The sequence below is a fragment of the Entelurus aequoreus genome, linkage group LG19 (assembly GCF_033978785.1).
Source record: "Entelurus aequoreus isolate RoL-2023_Sb linkage group LG19, RoL_Eaeq_v1.1, whole genome shotgun sequence".
Classification (NCBI taxonomy): domain Eukaryota; kingdom Metazoa; phylum Chordata; class Actinopteri; order Syngnathiformes; family Syngnathidae; genus Entelurus; species Entelurus aequoreus.
The window spans coordinates 39,950,067-39,970,315 of record NC_084749.1 but is presented as its reverse complement, the minus strand read 5'-3'; the positions used below and the strand labels follow the sequence as shown (position 1 = coordinate 39,970,315).

At 41.6% G+C, this 20,249-nt stretch overlaps 1 long non-coding RNA gene across 2 annotated transcripts in view; it reads right to left on the bottom strand.

Annotated features, from left to right (window-relative positions):
- The window catches only part of LOC133634927 (uncharacterized), a 152,367-nt gene that overhangs the window by 57,857 nt on the left and 74,261 nt on the right, over window positions 1–20,249 (bottom strand). The window contains exons 2-3 of one of the 2 annotated variants that reach the window (XR_009821992.1): window positions 16,708–16,896; window positions 16,396–16,608 (exon numbers count right to left, since the gene is read on the bottom strand). This is a non-coding gene — a long non-coding RNA (uncharacterized LOC133634927). Of the gene's footprint in view, window positions 1–16,206; window positions 16,609–16,707; window positions 16,897–20,249 lie in introns of those variants that run through there. The other variant, XR_009821991.1, reaches the window with a different exon arrangement.

Genomic DNA, 20,249 nt, shown 5'->3' with positions numbered 1-20,249 from the left:
CCCCCTCCAGAGGGTGGGCATGGACATTCTGGAGTTGCCCTTAAGTCCCATGGGGGGGGGGTCCCAGGTTTGTCGCCCCCTCCAGAGGGTGGCCATGGACATTCTGGAGTTGCCCTTAAGTCCCATGGGGGGGTCCCAGGTTTGTCGCTCCCTCCAGAAGGTGGCCATGGACATTCTGGTGTTGCCCTTAAGTCCCATGGGGGGTCCCAGGTTTGTTGCCCTTCCAGAGGGTGGCCATGGACTGTATGCACTGCCCAACCAAACAGCTCACGCTGTCGCTCGCTGCCTGTTTGAGGACTATGTTTTGGTGCATGGTGTCCCTGAAATCCTGCATAGCGACCAGGGTTGCCAGTTCGAAGCGGAAGTCATCCAGAGTTGCTTGAAAAAAGAAAAAAAAAAGACAGGCACCACTGCCCATACTTGCCAACCTTGAGACCTTCGAATTCGGGGGGCGGCGGGGTTTGGTGGTAGCGGGGGTGTATATTGTAGCCCGGAAGAGTTAAGGATGCAAGGGGTTCTGGGTATTTGTTCTGTTGTGTTTATGTTGTGTTACGGTGCGGATGTTCTCCCGAAATGTGTTTGTCATTCTTGTTTGGTGTGGGTTCACAGTGTGGCGCATATTTGTAACAGTGTTAAAGTTGTTCATACGGCTACCCTCAGTGTGACCTGTATGGCTGTTGATCAAGTATGTCTTGCAGTCACTGTCGTGTCTATGCTGAAGCCGCATACAACATGTGACTGGTTCGGCACGCTGTTCAAAGCGGACGTGTCGACAGGTTGTAGAGGACGGTAAAAGGCAGTGCCATCACGGCACGCCCTTAATATTGTTGTCTGGGTGGAAATCGGGAGAAATTCGGGAGAGTGGTTGCCCCGGGAGATTTTCGGGAGGGGCACTGAAATTCGAGAGTCTCCCGGAAAAATCGGGAGGGTTGGCAAGTATGCCACTGCCTATAACCCCAAGTCTGATGGCATGGTGGAGCGTCATAATCGAACTATCTCGCAGGGGGCGAGTGGTGCGACCTCCTTCGCATCTGCAAGATTTTTGCATGTTTTGAGGGGCCAGTGTTCTAGCCTATGCAATACTGTGTTGATCAGTTAAAAATATTGTTGATTTGTTATGTGTGCGTTAAGATTGTGATTCTTTTTTTTCTCTGATCTATTTCCCCTTGTTTGTTACCTATTTTGTTTGTAATGAAACGGGGACGTTTCTTATTGAGGGGGGGTCGTATGTAAGAAACAGTTCAGTGTGTCCCAAGTTACTGCGGAGTATTATGTAAGGAGGAGGAGTTTTGTCCCTCCAGTGTTGCCGTAGGGCTGTGACGTAAGATGTCTATGAGTGTGGGTTGTTGAAGAAGGTGTGTGAAGATAACATTAAAGAAATGGTGGCGACCGGACCTGCTCTAATGTCTCCCGTTTATTATTTTATTAGATAAGTACACAGAATATGCCAACTCGGGACCCTCGGCTACAATAGCAATATACAGTGTTCCTTTCTTTATTGTTATTCTATATTTCTTTTATTTACTTGTATCACTGGCACAGTGTATCACATCTGTACAGTTTAGTTTAAAGGCCTACTGAAATGAATTATTTTTATTTAAACGGGGATAGCAGATCCATTCTATGTGTCATACTTGATCATTTCGCGATATTGTTATATTTTTGCTGAAAGGATTTAGTAGAGAACATCGACGATAAAGTTGCAAATTTTGCTAGCTGATAAAAAAAAGCCTTGCCTGTACCGGAAGTAGCGTGACGTCACCGGAGGAAGGACTTCCCCATTGTTTACAATGGAGCAAGAGAGATTCGGACCGAGTAAGCGACGATTACCCCATTAATTTGAGCGAGTATGAAAGATTTGTGGATGAGGAACGTGAGAGTGAAGGACTAGAATGCAGTGCAAGACATATCTTTTTTCGCTCTGACCGTAACTTAGGTACAAGCTGGCTCATTGGATTCCACAATTTCTCCTTTTTCTATTGTGGATCACGGATTTGTATTATAAACCACCTCGGATACTATATTCTCTTGAAAATAAGAGTCGAGAACGCAAAATGGACATTCACAGTGACTTTTATCTCCACGACAATACATCGGCAAAACACTTTAGCTACGAGCTAACGTGATAGCATCGTGTTTAACTGCATATAGAAACAAAATAAATAAACCCCTGACTGGAAGGATAGATAGAAAATCAACAATACCTTTAAACCATGGACAGATAACTACACGGTTAATGCTATCCAGGCTGGCGAAGTTTAACAAAGCTGTTGCTAACGACGCCATTGAAGCTAACTTAGCAACCGGAACTCACAGAGCTATGCTAAAAACATTAGCTCTCCACCTACGCCAGCCAGCCCTCATCTGCTCATCAACACCCGTGCTCACCTGCGTTCCAGCGATCGACGGTGCGACGAAGGACTTCACCCGATCACAGATGCGGTTGGCGGCCCGGAGACGGAGGAAGTTAAGGTGAGTTTGCCGGCTAGCGCATCTGCTATCCATCTCTCAGTCCTCCTGGTTGTGTTGCTGTAGTCCGCCGCTAATACACCGATCCTACCTACAACTTTCTTATTTGCATTGTTCATTAAACAAATTGCAAAAGATTCACCAACACAGATGTTCAGAATACTGTGGAATTTTGAGATGAAAACAGACTTTTTTGTATAGGATTCAATGTGTCCGTATACTTCCGTACCAACCGTTGACGTCACGCGCATACGTCAGCATAAAAAAACGTTTTCAACCGGAAGTGTGGCGGGAAATTTAAAATTGCACTTTATAAGTTAACCCGGCCGTATTGGCATGTGTTGCAATGTTATGATTTCATCATTGATATATAAACTATCAAGACTCCGTGGTCGGTAGTAGTGGGTTTCAGTAGGCCTTTAATGTATTTACCTGTTAATACAACATACCCGGTCGTTCTCCCAAGATGCAGACGGAACACTCCGGACGAAGCGTACAGGTAGGAAATTATTTAATGGTATAAATCATGCAGGAACAAACAACAGCGTGCAGTAGTACGGGAGGCAAAGCTAAGGAGGCTAGCGCGGGAGCTAGCATATAAAAACAGGAATCAAAACTAACTGTCGTTAACCGTTGCTTGGAGCAAACTAGGAAGCCAGACAACGTGAATAAATAGCACTCTGATTAGTGCCCGGCAGCAGGCGAGCATCCCGGATACACCAATCAGAGGCAGCTAAAACCAATAAGCACCCATGGTAACTGAAACACAAACCCAGGGGTGCAGAAAACATAATTGAGATAGTCAAAACTAACAGACAAAACATGATCCGGGCAAGTACAATGTTTTTTTCTAACATTGTACTCTTATTGTGTGCGTGGAACCCCCGTCTTATTTTTTCTTACAATCCCATTCTATTTTCTAACTCTTGTTTTTGTAGAAGTGGACTCTGGGAGAAACGCACAATAATTCAATGTACCTGTACTTGTCATGATCCGTGATCCGGATCATGTTTTGTGTTTTCTGTTAGTTTTGGAATCCTTTAGTTCCTGTTTGTGCACCTCTGAGTTGTTACCATGGCTACATATTGTTTTCACCTGCCTCTTGTGTTCGGGACGCTCACCTGTTGCTAATCAAGAGACATTATTTAAGCCTGCCTTTGCCAGTCAGTCAGTCGGTCTGGCTTCTTTGTTTGCTTCACGCTACTGTTACGTAAGTTTTGCTTGTCTCCTAGCCCCTGCTAAGTGTTTAGCTTCAAGTGCGATCGGCACCTTGTTCCGTCTGTTTGTTTTCTGTTTTTGTACCTCTTTGATTTGTTCAAGATTGAATCATGTTCCTACCTACAAGTCCTGTCCGGAGTCGTCCGTTTGCATCCCGGGAGAACGAACCGCGCAGTAAGCTGCAACCAAACCGTAACAGTATTCTCCTGTACCTGTACAAATGGCAAACATATATTCTATTTTATAAATTAAAAAACACCATAATAGCTGAGACCAACAATGTAAAACATAATATTTATAATTTGGGACAGTTTTAGACTGACTTTCATATCATAACTTGTGACTGTTGCAGATGGAGTAAAGGCATTTAGTAAAGAACTTATTAAGAACTATCTCAGATCCACAACAAGCCAAGAGAGGCTAAATAATCTTGCAATTGCAAACTTACATTAGAAAGTCAGCCAAGCCAACAATTGGACTTTAAAGACCCCATCAGCAAATTTGCCAACTTAGAAGCCCAACGTTGGGCTTTCTGATGAGACTTACAGTGAACAAAAAAGCCAATTTAAACTTTAATTGAGATTAGATGAAACTTGTTGTTTTGTTTGTTTGTTTGTTTAATAACAATATGTTCCATGTGCTCTATGTTTCACTTGCACATTTAAGTTAAATGTTTCTGTGGACTATCTTGAGCCAGGACACTTACAGGTAGTTTTTTTTTTGCATATCGATGCTTGTTGAATACAATAAAATACCCAATACCTATTTGTTGAGTGCATGATTAATTGAACAATTCAGAAGCATAATAACATGTTTTAAATCAGTGGAATGAGAACAAGACAACTAATAATACATCCATCCATCTTCCGCTTATCCGAGGTTGGGTCGCGGGGGCAGCAGCCTAAGCAGGAAAGCCTAGACTTCCCTCTCCCCAGCCATTTCGTCCAGCTCTTCCCGGGGGATCCCGAGGCGTTCCCAGGCCAGCCAGGAGACATAGTCTTCCCAACCTGTCCTGGGTCTTCCCTGTGGCCTCCTACCGGTCGGACGTGCCCTAAACACCTCCCTAGGGAGGCGTTCGGGTGGCATCCTGACCAGATGCCCGAACCACCTTATCTGGCTCCTCTCGATGTGGAGGAGCAGCGGCTTTAGTTTGAGCTCCTCCCGGATGGCAGAGCTTCTCACCCTATCTCTAAGGGAGAGCCCCGCCACCCGGCGGAGGAAGCTCATTTCGGCCCCTTGTACCCGTGATCTTGTCCTTTCGGTCATAACCCAAAGCTCATGACCATAGGTGAGGATGGGAAAGTAGATCGACCGGTAAATTGAGAGCTTTGACTTCCGGCTCTGCTCCTTCTTCACCACAAAGGATCGATACAGCGTCCGCATTACTGAAGACGCCGCACCGATCCGCCTGTCGACCTCACGATCCACTCTTCCCTCACTCGTGAACAAGACTCCGAGATACTTGAATTCCTCCACTTGGGGCAAGATCTCTTCCCCAACCCGGAGATGGCACTCCACCCTTTTCCGGCCAGAACCATGGACTCGGACTTGGAGGTGCTGATTCCCATCTAAGTCGCTTCACACTCGGCTGCGAACCGATCCAGTGAGAGCTGAAGATCTTGGCCAGATGAAGCCATCAGGACCAGATCATCTGCAAAAAGCAGAGACCTAATCCTGCAGCCACCAAACCAGATACCCTCAACGCTCTGACTGCGCCTAGAAATTGTCCATAAAAGTTATGAAAAGAATCGGTGACAAAGGGCAGCTTTGGCGGAGTCCAACCCTCACTGGAAACGGGTCCGACTTACTGCCGGCAATGCGGACCAAGTTCTGACACTGATTACACAGGGAGCGGACCACCATAATACAAAATTTACCTAATAATACTCGTAATCATAAACAAGGAAACAAATTGGGTGCATTACATCAGGCATTGTCAAGAACACTGAAAAACAATGTGGAAATGATTGGAGTAGAGGGGTGTTCTGTCCATGTCTGCTCCCCAATGCTACCTGGCATGCGAACAAACACAAATGTTTCAAATATTTGCCTCGAACAAAAAGCAGTAAGTACAAGTAAGTAGGGATTTTAAATTACGTATCTTCTGACCAGCACGTAAACAATTACAGCGTGAGAAAGCTACCAGTAGTATTTTTCGAAAAAGCAGACAAAGTCTACAGAATGGGGGGCCAGACAGTACACAGTCTAGCTCAGTGTTTTTCAACCTTTTTTGAGCCAAGGCACATTTTTTTCGTTGAAAAAATCCGGAGGCACACCACCAGCAGAAATCAATAAAAAACGAAACTCAGTTGACAGTAAAAAGTCGTTGTCGCAATTGTTGGATATGACTTTAAACCATAACCAACCATTCATCACTATAGCTCTTGTCTCAAAGTAGGCGTACTGTCACGACCTGTCACATCACACCGTGACTTATTTTGAGTTTATTGCTGTTTTCCTGTGTGTAGTGTTTTAGTTCTTGTCTTGCGCTCCTATTTTGGTGGATTTTTCTCTTTTTTTGGTATTTTCCTGTAGCAGTTTCATGTCTTCCTTTGAGCGATTTATTTTTACTTGGTTTTAGCAATCAATACTATTTCAGTTGTTTTTATCCTTCTTTGTGGGGACATTGTTGATTGTCATGTCATGCTCAGATGTACATTGTGGACGCCGTCTTTGCTCCACAGTAAGTCTTTGCTATCGTCCAGCATTCTGTTTTTGTTTGCTTTGTAGCCAGTTCAGTTTTAGTTTAGTTCTGCATAGCCTTCCCTAAGCTTCAATGCCTTTTCTTAGGGGCACTCAACTTTTGTTTATTTTTGGTTTAAGAGTTAGACACATTTTTACCTGCACACTGCCTCCCGCTGTTTCTGACATCTACAAAGCAATTAGCTACCGGCTGCCACCTACTGATATGGAAGAGTGTTAAATGGTTACTCTGCCAAGCTCTAGACAGCACCGACACTCAACAACAACACATCATTTGCAGACTATAAATACTGGTTTGCAAAAAATATTTTAACCCAAATAGGTGAAAATTAGATAATCTCCCACGGCACAACAGACTGTATCTCACAGCACACGGCACAGTGGTTGAAAAACACTGGTCTGGCTAACATGAAACAAGTGTGTCAAACTCATTTTAGATCGGGGGCCACATGGAGAAAAATCTACTCCCAAGTGGGCCGGACTGGTAAAATCACGGCACGCTAACTTAAAAAATAAAGACAACTTCAGATAGTTTTCTTTGTACAAATGTATAAATCAAAATGGTTTTTTTTTACACTTACATGTTGCGATTAATAGTATTCTATCTGTATTTGTCGTTATTTACACTTTCTGAATAAATTATGTGATAATGTTCATCAGTCAACTCATTGGTGTTCATTTTCAATCTATAAAGATAAAAAAATATCAAAATCAAATTGCAGAATGTTATTTATGTAGTTTGCTCATTTTCCCCGACTGGTGCACTAACGTTGTGTGGTTTATTTTTTTTACATATGTAGCCTAATCAACAAAGATACAAATAATTGCTGTTGCGACATCTAGTGGACACATTTAGAACAGCGGTTTCTTTAATTAAAAATTTTCGGCTCGTTTTTATACTTAGCAAACTTGGATAAAACCTGTTTGCGGGCCTGATCCGACCTGCAGGCTGTACGTTTGACGCCTCTCGGCTAATACTTTACACATAAGTTAGCTGTCAATTCATAGTAGTTTGTATGATTATTCTTGTTTCTCAGTCAGTACAGGTTGTTGTCCTATTGCATTCTAGTGTGAGTGACGCACTGTGTTACTCTGCCAGAAATGTAGTTTGTTGATGCTTTTAGCCCTTACAACAACCAGAAGTGGGTAGTAGCACGCTACATTTACTCTGTTACATTTACTTAAGTAACTTTTCGGATAAATTGTACTTGTCAGAGTATTTTTGAGAAGAAGAAAGGCTACAATTACTCCGTTACATTGAGTTTCATTCCAATCGTTACATATACACTATATTGCCAAAAGTATTTGGCCACCCATCCAAATGATGAGAATCAGGTGCCCTAATCATTTGGCCCGGTGTATAAAATCAAGCACTTAGGCATGTAGACTGTTTCTACAAACATTTGTGAAAGAATGGGCCGCTCTCAGTGATTTCCAGCGTGGAAATGTCATCGGATGCTACCTGTGCAACAAATTCAGTCGTGAAATGTCCTCGCTCCTAAACATTCCAAAGTCAGCTTTATTATAAGAAAAGTGAAGAGTTTGGGAACAGCAGCAAGTCAGCCACCAAGTGGTAGGCCACGTAAACTGACAGAGAGGGGTCAACGGATGCTGAAGCGCATAGTGCAAAGACTTTCTGCACAGTCAGTTGTTCCAGAGCTCCAAACTTCATGTGACCTTCCAATTAGCCCACGTACAGTACGCAGAGAACTTCAAATTTGGTAGAGGAGGAATTATGGTGTGGGGTTGTTTTTTCAGTAGTTGGGCTTAGCCCCTTAGGTCCAGTGAAAGGAACTTTGAATGCTCTAGGATACCAAAACATTTTGGACTATTCCATGGGATGGCACTTCAAGTTCATATGTGAGTAAAGGCAGGTGGCCAAATACTTTTGGCAATATAGTGTATTTCTATCACGATTATTTATAATAATCGATTAAGGCTTGCAAATTTTACGTATTATGTCAGCGACCCTGCTTTTGGTTCATGACTGTTCCGCCAATCCAACGTAAGCTTTTGTGACGTTTGATTCCATTTCAGCAATCAAACAAGCACCGAGTTAATCTATAGCAGGGGTGTCCAAACTTTTTCCACTGAGGGCCACACACTGAAAAATCAAAGCAAGTGGGGGCCATTCCACATCTGCGGTCCCCTCCAAGGTTTCTCATTGTCATGTGGGATCTGAGCAGAGGATGTCGTTGTGGCTTGTGCAGACCTTTGAGACACTCGTGACTTAGGACTATATAATTAAACTTTCATTGATTGATTGATTGATATTTTTTATTTTAAAAAACAATATAACCAAAAATATACATTTAGGCCTCCACTTAGGCTTAATCCCGAGGACCCCAAAGGGGTTTTGGTCCAAAAAACATTAAAAATGTGTCATTATTCAGTGTTATTATTTTTATTACTATTCTTAAATCTATAGATCAACATTAGGTCTATCTGTCAATGTAACGTTTTTAAAGATTTAAGTTGTATGCTCTTTTTGTCAAAGAAAACCCAGTTTTTTTTATGGAAAAAACACAAAATATGCAATATTTTCACCCAATAAAATGTTTATGTGGAATATTTGAGATTATATACAATTGGAACCTTAAAAAGGTCAATAAGTCATAACACCATTGATTTTAATTCATTATTATTTTTGAGCAATGACACTTAAAAACAAAGCACACTAAAATCAAAGGGTCCTACTCATTAAAGTGTTTAAAAAAAATTGTAATTTTTTTTTACTGTTTACTTTTAACACAATAATCTTGAGATAAACTTCAGATCTATCCGTCAATTATAACTTTTATTGTTGTTTATGTTTTTTGTTTGTTCGTTTTAAGCCCTTCTTTAAAAAAAAAACCAGCTCAGTTCTTTATATAGCAAACACAAAATATGCAACATTTTCCCCAAAAAATATCTCAAAGTGGAACATTTAATATGACGTAAATGGAGCCTTGAATAGGTCAATAATTCATAATGACATTGATTTTGATTCATTATTATTTTGTAAAGCATGGCAGCTTTGTGTTATTAGAGTAAACATTGCTACATTTTCTTGTTACATTTCACCTGTTTGCTCCTTTAAACCACTTTTTATGTTATACATTTTTTTCAATCGCATTTTTAAAATGTGCCGTGGGGCCGTTAAAAAATGACCTGCGGGCCGCAAATGGCTCCCGTGCCGCACTTTGGACACCGCTGATCTATAGGAAGCTGAAATAGGTTAGTATTTTAAAGTATATGATCAATTAGAGACCTACTTTCCTTTTATACATCAGAATGTTCCGAAAGAATACATTTTAACTATGTGACTGGCTGTTTGAGAGAATTGCTGAACACAAAACTCCTAAAACAGTTGACTAAAACAGCAATCATTTTGTATGTCTCTAATGAGCCTAACAACCACAAGTGCCATTTAAACACATTAAAACATTACCAACAACATCAAAAAGCGGTGGAAATGTGTACTTATCTGTTAGGTCCGTAGCTTTAAAGTTATAAGCGCCAGCTTATTAGTATGTAGCATTATCTTCTTCTAATGTATTTACATCTATCCATCCATCCATTTTCTTCCGCTTATCCGAGGTCGGGTCGCGGGGGCAGCAGCCTAAGCAGGGAAGCCCAGACTTCCCTCTCCCCAGCCACTTCATCCAGCTCCTCCCGGGGGATCCCGAAGACATAGTCTTCTAAACGTATCCTGGGTCTTTCCCGTGGCCTCCTGCCGGTCGGACGGACCTCCCTAGAGAGGGGTTCGGGTGGCATCCTGACCAGATGCCCGAACCACCTCATCTGGCTCCTCTCGATGTGAAGGAGCAGCGGCTTTACTTTGAGCTCCTGCCGGATGGCAGAGCTTCTCAACTTATCTCTAAGGGAGAGCCCCGCCACCCGGCGGAGGAAACTCATTTCGGCCGCTTGTACCCGTGATCTAGTCCTTTCGGTCACAACCCAAGGCTCATGACCATAGGTGAGGATGGGAACGTAGATCGACCGGTAAATTGAGAGCTTTGCCTTCCGGCTCAGCTCCTTCTTCACCACAATGGATCGATACAGCGTCCGCACTACTGCAGACGCCGCACCGATCTGCCTGTCGATCTCACGATCCACTCTTCCCTCACTCGTGAACAAGACTCCGAGGTACTTGAACTCCTCCACTTGGGGGAGGGTCTCCTCCCCAACTTGGAGATGGCACTCAAGAACCATGGACTCGGACTTGGTGGTACTGATTCTCATCCCAGTCGCTTCACACTCGACTGCGAACCAATCCAGTGAGCGCTAAAGATCCTGGCCAGATGAAGCCAGCAGGACCACATCATCAGCAAAAAGCAGAGACCTAATCCTGCAGCCACCAAACCGGATCCCCTCAACGCCCTGACTGCGCCAAGAAATTATGTCCATAATAGTTATGAACAGAATCGGTGACAAATGGCAGCCTTGGCGGAGTCCAACGCTCACCGGAAACGGATCACTGATCATACAGGGGGCGGACCTTCACAATCAGACAGTCCGATACCCCGTACTCTCTGAGCACTCCCCACAGGACTTCCCGGGGGACACGGTCGAATGCCTTCTCCAAGTCCAAGTATTTACATCTAACAGCTTAACAAGCTGAGATGACCACCAGTGTACGAGAGGCACAATGTGTATGGCCAATAGTCACATTAGAGATAAGAGCATGGAAACTAGAACTTCCCATGTAGCTGTGAAAATACAAAACCCAAAAGCAGCAAAGTTGTCACGTTGTGTAAATCATAAATAAAAACAGAATACAATGAATTGCAAATCCTTGTCAACAAATTGAATAGACCTCAAAGACAAGATACTGAACGTTCCAACTTGAAAACTTTATTTTTTGCAAATATTAGCTCATTTGGAATTTGATGCCTGCAACATGTTTCAAAAAAGCTAGCACAAGTGGCAAAAAAAGACTGAGAAAGTTGAGGAATGCTCAACAAACTTATTTGGAACATCCCACTGGTGAACAGGCTAATTGGGAACAGGTGGGTGCCATGATTGGGTATAAAAGGAGCTTCCATGAAATGCTCAGTCATTCACAAACAAGGTCACCACTTTGTGAACAAATGTGAGAGCAAATTGTCCAACAGTTTAAAAACAACATTTCTCAACGAGCTATTGCAAGGAATTTAGGGATTTCACCATCTACGGTCTGTAATATCATCAAAAGGTTCAGAAAATCTGGAGAAATCACTGCACGTAAGCGTAATAAACATTGAATGCCTGTGACCTTCGATCCCTCAGGAAGTACTGCATCAAAAATCGACATCAGTGTGTAAAGGATATCACCACATGGGCTCAGGAACACTTCAGAAAACCATTGTCAGTAACTACAGTTAGTCGTTATATCTGTAAGTGCAAGTTAAAACTCTACCATGCAAAGCCAAAGCAGTTCATCAACAACACCCAGAAACGCCGCCGGCTTCGCTGGGCCCGAACTCAGCTAAGATGGACTGATGCAAAGTGGAAAAGTATTATGTAGGATAGGATAGGTCTTTACTGTCATAGCACAAGTACAACGAAACTTTGTGGTCTGACGAGTCCTCATTTCAAATTGTTTTTGGAAACTGTCGACACACACACACACAAACTACAATTGTAGTCCAAAAACCATTAAAATTAAACTACTAAAAAAATCAGAAGTTACTCACAAGTTACTCAATACTTGAGTAGTTTTTCACAGAATACTTACTTACTCTTATATATAATAGAATAGAATAGAATAGTTTTATCGTCATTATTACAGTGAACAGGTTCAAAGAACAACGAAATTGAAGCAGATCCCCTAAGGTGCATACACAATAATAGTAAGAAAAAAAGATAAAAAAGAAGATATATATCTACATATATATATATCCACATACATGCACATATCCATACATATGCATATATATACACATTAGAGATGCGCGGTTTGCGGACACAACCGCGGAGTCGGCGGATAATCCGCGGATAATCCGCGGGTCGGGTGGATGCATGACGAAAAAAATAGATTTTAAATAGATTCGGGCGGGTGGCGGTTGAACCAATTCGGAAATATACATACATAGTTAAATGTTGTTACCCACATACGAAAAACGAGCAGCACTCTTTGAAACAGGCAATTATTCATCAGGCACTGCTGCAGCTGCCACGCCAAATTTCTTCCCCCCTACAAAAACATTCCCCCCCCCCCATTTACTTCCGGGGCTGCGTCCAATAAAGTCACAAAGTTGCCGGGGGTCCTTACCTGGGGCGCGACTGTGCTGTTTCGCGCCTGTACAAAAAAAAACAATGATCGACTTCTTCAGATTCCAGCAGCTGTCAAAGACGAAGTATCCTTCCAGCGACGGGTAGTCAAAGCCGAAGTGCTATCGATCGCTGTCTATGACGTAAGAGGAAACATGACCACGGAAGTAAATGGGGGGGGAGGTTTTTGTAGGGGGAAGACATTTGGCGTGACATAGCACACCACAACACAACACAACAGTAGAAGAAGAAAAAAATAAAAAGATGGCAACGCCAGCAGCAAACGTGGTACGCGACAAACTAAAAAAGGGAATACTAAAGACCAGGGGAAAAAAATAACAATAGTCAACACTTTCTTAATGGAAATTACAATAATATTATAATAATGATAAATAATATTATCAGGCATTAATATCTCTTAGCCTCTAATGCGTGGCCAAGAGATATTAATGCGTGGCACACATTGAATGTCTCTGCTGCATTGGATCAGTCTCCTTTCTTTAACAGGCAAAAGCTTTCTAACCTCACTAATGCCTTGCATCGTCTATATTAGATATATAACAACGGGTGGGTGGCGGGCGGTTGTGGTTTTGATAAAATGTTAGTTCGGGTGGATGGCGGGTGGATGACGACTTTTGTGATGCGGTTGCGGATGAAATAATTGCCTATCCGCGCATCTCTAATACACATACATACATATACATACAAATATACTATAAAAATGGGACCAATTACCTCCCTGCTTGGCACTCAGCATCAAGGGTTGGAATTGGGGGTTAAATCACCAAAAATGATTACCGGGTGCGGCCACCGCTGCTACTCACTGCTCCCCTCACCTCCCAAGGGGTGATCAAGGGTGATTGGTCAAATGCAGAGAATAATTTCGCCACACCTAGTGAGTGTGACAATCATGGGTACTTTAACTTTAATATACTGTATATATACACACATACATATAATATATCAGCATATACCATATACTGATATATGATATGTAAATATTGCATATGTTATATTTTATATTGCTACTACGGTACATTTTTTGTCTACTTTATACCTGCATTTTGCTTTCCATCCTTTGTAACTGAGCTACGGTGTGGAACAATTTTCCTTGTGGATCATTAAAGTTTGTCTTTGTCTAAGTCTAAGTCTACTCTTACTCAAGTAATTATTTTGATGGCTACTTTTTTACTTATACTTGAGTCTTATTATTCTAAAGTAACAGTACCCTAACTTATTACAATGTCGCTATAGGTTGGTCAATATGCAGGTCGCGGCATGTAAATGGAGCGTAGTTGGCGATTTTTAGAGCATTTATCAGCGGAATAAATGACTCCCCATTACCTGCTATTGTTAATGCTATTTTTCACTATTTAGAACACACTAAAAAAAGAAAGATGTGTGTTCACAAATGGTTTGTGAATGCAATTCCCCTTTAACAGCTGTGGCCTTGTTTGTTCTTATTACATTTACACAAGTAGTTTGGTAGTTCAGCCTTTAAAGTTACAGAAACAGATCATCTCCATTTTGGATGTGAAATACAAAATAATGCTTTTTCTTGAGAAAACGAGTTACTGTTTTGAAAGGACAATCAAACTGTGTCTCAGACCAAATAAATTGTCTGTAAAAAAAAAAGTCCTTTTAAAATAAGTGTCAGGCTTACTGTCCTCGTGGCCCCGGTGCACTCCTTATTGTGTATGTGCACATCCATAACGGTCTGCTGTTGAAAGAAACGGGAGAGGAGTTTGGCCCCTGTAGACATGAAGCTCTACAGAGAATTAATTAGTCCAGATAGAAAAGGTGACTCAGGAAAAGTGCAGGGTACGGGTCTGTGATGTGGTTCAAAGCTATTAGTGGTGGTATTCAGACAGTGGTGTAAAAGTTCAAGCTAACATTTTATAAAGTTCACAAAGTTAAATCTCACTTCCAGTATTTGCCAAAATAGGCCTTCAGTGATGAAAGCACAAGTCAGCATTTCACATAGAGGTGATTTTTTTTTTTTTAGGGGTCTATAAATCACTTTTCCACCAAGCAGTAAAGTTGCAATTATTGAAGAGGGAACTACATTTTTTGGGGAATGTTAACTTATCCTTATTTTATGCATTCTAAATAGTAAATAAATGCGATCAAAGGTCTGCTTAGAATGGAGGCAATAGTAGTCGCCCTATTCTGCCTGTAAAGCCCTTAATAAACATCCAAACACCTCAATTAAGGTTTTAAATACGTAATGTAAGTATATACCGAATTTTCCAGACTATAAGGCGCACTTAAAATCATTTTTTTCCCCTCAAAACTCGACAGTGCGCCTTATAACCCGGTGCACCTAACGTAAGGAATACGTTTGGTTGAGCTTACCCACCTCGAAGCTATTTTATTTGGTACGTGGTGTAATAAGTGTGACCAGTAGATGGCAGTCAAACATAAGAGGTAAGTGTAGGCTGCACTATGATGGCAATATGTCTCAAGTAAACACCACCAACTTTTTAAATGTTCCATTGAACATATAAAACATTACACACGGCGCTCCAAAAATATATCAAAATGTTTTACTACGACTTTGGTAAGCTATGAAGCCGCACCGTTTGAAAGATTGTCGGCGCATTAACCAAACGAGTGTTATTATGGTGTGTGTATAAGGTAAGACACATTATCTGGCGTTTTGTTTCGCAATATTATGCAAAAATAAACTTTTCTTACCTTCTGGTACCTGCTCATCTGTATTTGGGATCTGCAAAAATCCCGAAAAATTGTTAGAACTCTACTATGCAAAGCCAAAGCCATTTATCAACAACACCCAGAAACGCCGCCGGCTTCGCTGGACCCGAGCTCATCTAAGATGGACTGATGCAAAGTGGAAAAGTGTTCTGTGGTCTGACGAGTCCACATTTCAAATGTTTTTTGGAAACTGTGGACGTCGTGTCCCTCGGACCAAAGAGAAAAAGATTGGAGGACTGTTATACGCGCAAAAGTTCAAAAGCCAGCATCTGTGATGGTATGGGGGTGTATTAGTGCCCAAGGCATGGGTAACTTACACATCTGTGAAGGCACCATTAATGCTGAAAGGTACATACAGGTTTTGGAGCAACATATGTTGCCATCCAAGCAATGTTTTTTCATGGACGCCCCTGCTTATTTCAGCAAGACAATGCCAAGCCACATTCTACACGTGTTACAACAGTGTTACAACAGTGTTACAACAAATGCGTCCGTTCTCCCTTTTCTGTCTACACACTGTCTACACACTGTCTGCTTGTAAGTACTCTGTGTGTGTGCACTGTCAAACATGCTCCTCTGCTCGTAAAACCAGCAACGTCATGACGTGAGGACGCGGCGGTACTTTTCAAACTTAGTATAGTACGGTTTTTGATTCATTAGTACCACGATACTATACCGTACAACCCTAGTAGACACATTTGATGAGGTTGCTGCAGTTCCTTCCTTTCTACTTACGTGCACAACATCCCTTGGTGGAAACAGAGTATACATAAGAGATAAACAAATTATAATAATTTAGTATTGTTTTTATGCTGATACAACACAAGGTATCAATAGTATCAACCTTTTCTTGTATCATCATGCTTGGTGTGTGTCTGTGTGTGGCAAACTAAATCTTCATTCATTTTAATGGAAGACATTTATTTATAGTACTTAATTTTTTGCCATGGTGGTGAGGATTAGTATCTTGGAAACGGCTTCGCACTGTGGATAAACACCACGTCTGTTGCATCTTGCACCTAAATTCAAGCTGTTATTCTGCTAAGACACACCCACCTGGAATTCATGCAGCTCCAGAATGGAAGGAATCCGTAAATGTAATCATGTCTAGGCAGAAGAAGGTCCGTGAGACAGGCAGATTGTCGGGGAATATAGTGAGGCGCCCAAAGGGGTCCGTGTCCAACAGGGGGGTCGAGGATCGAGGGAGGCAGTCCAAAGTCTAAAGGGGAGTCGAGGCATACAGCTCTATCACGGGAGACACGGGAAGCACTGCGGGAAGACACAAGGGACATCAGACACGGGAACTGGGAAGACACAGCGAGAGAGCAAGTATGTGGGAGGGAAGCCAGAGACGGACGGGATGCTTACTACGGGAGTGAAACTACGTTTCGGCAAAGGATCATCGGGTCCGCTGGTCTTTATGCTGTCCTCCCTCATTGGTCCCAGGTGCGCTGATCAGTGATTGTCTGCAGCTTTGCCGGCACGTGGGCGTGATGTGGCCAGCGTGAGCAGGGGCGTGTCCTGGCGTGCTGCCAACAGAGGTGCTGGCAGAACTTGCTGCCGATGAAAAGCGGGTTCGAGCCCGCGTCGTGACAGTTAGCAACATAACTCAAAACATTTTTTAGAATTTTGAAAAAAAATACAAATAATTTTATCTACTACAAAGTGCAATCCAATCCCCTTTATTTATATAGCACTATTAACAACAAAACTGCCTCCAGAATGCTGCATATATAAAAAAAAACCAAAAGTAATAAAATTACAAACATTTAAAATGAAACAGGTAAACAATAAACAAACAAATAATAATACTACGAAGTGCAACACACTTCACTTCCTGCTTCCACTTTTTCTCCCCTTTTTGATGCGCCATACCCCCACATTCCGGTCCCGCATTGCGCTGAGGACTCTGGGAGATGCAGTGTGTTTTTAGACCAGCCAAAGCAAAAGTGCCAGAAAAAAACATACACTAACCAAGTGTTCGTTTGATACCATCACGCGTCACAGCATTATTGATAAAACTTTGAAACCACAATACTGCGGTATTTACAATACCGTTACATCCCTAGTAATTATCCCATGATCTGGATCGAGACTGTTACTGCAGTAAGCTCTGCGAGGTTTGTTCTCCCAGGATGCAAACGGACGACTCCGGACAGGACTTGCAGGTAGGAACATGATTTAATCGTAAATTAACACTCAAAGAGGTACAAAACAGAAAAAAAACCAACGGAACAAGGTGCCGATCGCACCTGAAGCTAAGGCTACTACTTAGCACAGACTACAGATCACTAGCAGGGGCTAGGAGACAAGCAAAACGTACGTAACAGTAGCGTGACGCAAACAAAGAAGCCAGACCGACTCACTGGCAAAGGTAGGCTTAAATGATGTCTCTGATTACAAACAGGTGCGCGTCCCGAACACAAGAGGCAGGTGAAACTAATACGTAGCCATGGTAACAAACTCAGAGGTGCATGAACAGGAACTAAAGGAGTCCAAACCTAACAGACAACACAAGTGACTCGAAAAACTTAGACTATGATCCGGGCAGCGGATCATAACAGAGACATCTCTACTAACTGTAATTTCTAAAAAATGTATTCCATTCTGTCAGGTCTCAGCACTGCTGAAGCTGCAAAACTGACCAGAGCGCATTGGAATTAATTGTGTTTTCTATGTGTTACGGCGACTAACACAGTCCCTAATTTATAATGAGGCAATCTCATTAAAAGAGAGCACCAACAAGAGATTACCTTGAATGGCAAGGTCATTAGAAAGTAACATTTGGCACACCACCTTTCTCATATGCATGTGTTAATTAACATGAAATATAGCGTCCGATACCAAATATCTCTGCCTGAAGCTCAGTTTGACCTTAAAGTGGATTCCCTACTTTCATTAGAATAATTCATGCCATTATCAAACACAGAGTGCAGTGTAATGTCAGCTATAAGGTTTTAGGGGAAATTAGCACAACTACGAATCGCAGGGGAGATTACTAGAAAAAATGCAGCACATTTATTAGGAACACTTACTAAAGGTCAACATTGAAATCTATTGGGGTTTTTTTTCCTATTGTTGTTTCCTTGGTGACTAAGGAATGCATATTTTTTCTTGCACAAAATGGCCTTTGCATTCAAATATGATTTTAAAGGAAAAAGAACAGTTTCTGAGTATGTGAATATAAGCTGCCAAATGGAAGGCTTAGTATTGCCAGCAGATGTAAACTGGACAAAGCGCTTAAGTGGCGCTGGTGCAGTGTTATTTAGGATTTGTTGGGCCATTCCTATTGATGCTAATCTTTGAACGTTAGCAAAATTTAACAATCTATATTTTTGGAGAACTAAACAGTGATGGTGGTGTTGTGGTTTTCGGTCAAGGATTTTGAGCGATTGTGCAAAGTTTCCAATGACCTTAGTGTAATTTTGCTTGCCTGGGACCAATATTGTCAGGTTCATATACTGATGACATTTATTATACAGGACAGAAGCAATTTGAGGAGAAATGTCTGGTCTGTACTCTTGCACAGTCTCCAGCACGCTCTGGCGAAAGATTGTACGCCTCCTCCTTTATTTGAACTTTCCCTGACCACATGGCAACAGCTGCTTCCAAAGGGACGGGGTCGTAAACAGCCATCGCCTTTGATTACAAAACAGTTAAAAAGAAAAGGTCGGTTCAAAAAAAGAGGTCGTAAAAGAGTTCAAAAAAGCGGTGTCTTGAACTTGGGCAGATCATGCCTTCGCTCCGCTTTGTAGTCCTTGGGTCAAAACAATATATTTCTGTTGATTACGATACATGAAAGAAAACAGAACACCTTCATGTTGCTTCCCCCCTACACAGTGGAGTTTTACAAGCCTTCTTCTTGGTAATTTCAAAGACATGTTTTTGCTTCTCGCTGGGAACTCATTGAAACAAAGTTTTTGTGATAACGTAGATAAAACTATTCTAACAAACATGTTATACAATAATAAAAACGAGACATAATCATTGCATTAAAATACATTTGAGCTGCCTCCAGTGTTAACGAATTCCTGATACATTTGAACACTTATATTAAGTAGAAGACGATATTTTTGGTTAATTGTCAAACACAGAGTGCAGTGTAATGTCAGCTATAAGGTTTTGGGAGAAATTAGCTCAACTGCACATTACAGGGGAGATTACTAGAAAAAAATGCAGCACATTTATGAGGAACACTTACTACAGATCAACATTAGTCTTTATTTGAAGGGACAATGCACAGAAACATTAAGCTCAAAGACAGATATGTTCTGTACCAGATTACAGCTAAATAGCTAATTTCCATCTGCAGTCCCTGGCTACCTAAATTAAAGGGATACACAAATCATGCAATAAAATTATGACAATAAAAACATACTATAGCATGTTTTTAAATTAAGAAAAGTCATAAAATGCCCTTTCATGTACACATACTTAATATACAATACAACCACACCTCATTTACATCATCACACAAAGACAATACATGCTTTTGTTCACATCTGTCATCATTTGTAAAAACATCCATGATTTTAACAGACACACCTCACAATTTACAATAAAAATGCTCTCATGGATAAATATAATACACATTAGGTTGATGTGTCAAACATAATGCCCACCTTAGATTGACATCTATCGTTTTTTTTCTCCTATTGTTGTTTCCTTGGCGACTAAGAAAAGCTAATTTTTTCTTGCACAAAATGGCCTTTGCATTCAAATATGATTTGAAAGGAAAAAGAACAGTTTCTGAGTATGCGAATATGAGCTGCCAAATGCAAGGCTTAGTATTGCCAGCAGATGTAAACCGGACAAAGTGCTTAAGTGGCGCTGGCGCAGTGTTATTTAGGATTCGTTGGGCCATTCCTACTGATGCTAATCTTTGAACGTTAGCCAAATTTAACAATGTA